Below are 1,523 nucleotides of genomic sequence, written 5' to 3' on the forward strand. Positions count from 1 at the left end.
TTTGTCGAGACAGGGACTCACTCTGTCACCCAGTCTGGAGTGCAGTGGCGCAATCTGGGCTCTTTGCAACCTCCACCTCCCAGGCTCAAGCAATTATCCTGCATCAGCCTCTCGAGTAGATGGGACTACAGGTGTGAGCCATAACACCCAGCTAATTTAAAAATTTTTTTTTTTTTTAGAGGGATGGGGGTTTCACCATGTTGGCCAGGCTGGTCTCGAACTCCTGACCTCAAGCGATCTGCCTGCCTCGACCTCCCAAAGTGCTGGGGTTATAGGTGTGAGACACCTCACCCAGACTACAAGGCACTTCTGATTACATTCATTTAACTTTTAGCAAGTGTCTGCTATTTTTCAGGGTCTCATTTGCTCTCTAAGGCAATATCCGAATGCTAGTTATTATTGCAATGGCAATTATGTCATCCCCATTTTATGGAGGAGGCGACCTTAGGTGATTGGCCAAAAGTTGTGAAGCCAGTTGACCAAGCTAGATCTAAAACTCATTTTTAATTTTTTTAGATGGAGTCTTGCTCTGTTGTCCAGGCTGGAGTGCAGTGGCACGATCTCGGCTCACTGCAAGCTCTGCCTCCTGGATTCATGCCATTCTCCTGCCTCAGCCTCCCAAGTAGCTGGGACTACAGGTGCCTGCCACCACGCCTGGCTAGTTTTTGGCTACTTTTTTTGTATTTTTAATAGAGATGGGGTTTCCCGTGTCAGCCAGGATGGTCTCCATCTCCTGACCTTGTGATCTGCCCGCCTTGGCCTCCCTAAGTGCTGGGATTACTGCCGTGAGCCACTGCATCCGGCCCCCTAAAACTCATTTTTATCCAACTTTTTATTTATTTGTTTTTAGAAATGGAGTCTTGCTCTGTTGCCTAGGCTGGAGTGCAGTGGCGTGATCACAGCTCACTGCTGCCTTGAACTCGTGGGCTCAAGTCATTCTACTGCCTTAGCCTTCCAAGTAGCTGGGACTATAGGCATGCATCACCATGCTCAGCTAATTAAATTTTTTTTTTTTTTTTTTTGAGAGGGAGTCTCCATCTGTCTCCCAGGCTGGAGTGCAGTGGCGCAATCTCGGCTCACTGCAAGCTCCGCCTCCTGAATTCAAATCATTCTCCTGCCTCAGTCTCCCCAGCACCTGGGACTACAGGTGCCCGCCACCACGCCCAGCTAATTTTTTTGTATTTTTAGTAGAGACGGGGGTTTCACCATGTTAGTCAGGATGGTTTTGATCTCCTGACCTCGTGATCCTCCTGCTTTGGCCTCCTAAAATGCTGGGATTACAGGCATGAGCCACTGTGCCTGGCCAAAAAAAATGTTTTAAGATGGCTGGGCGCAGTGTCTCATGCCTATAATCCCAGCACTTTGGAAGGCCGAGGTGGGCAGATCACCCGAGGTCAGGAGTTCTAGATTAGCCTGGCCAACATGGTGAAACCCCGTCTCTACTAAAATACAAAAATTAGCTAGGTGTGGTGGTGGGCAATCCCATAACCCAGGCAACTCAGGAGGCTGAAGCAGGAGAATCG

This window comes from Trachypithecus francoisi, unplaced genomic scaffold (genome assembly GCF_009764315.1).
Source record: "Trachypithecus francoisi isolate TF-2019V2 unplaced genomic scaffold, Tfra_2.0 Lachesis_group4, whole genome shotgun sequence".
Lineage (NCBI taxonomy): Eukaryota > Metazoa > Chordata > Mammalia > Primates > Cercopithecidae > Trachypithecus > Trachypithecus francoisi.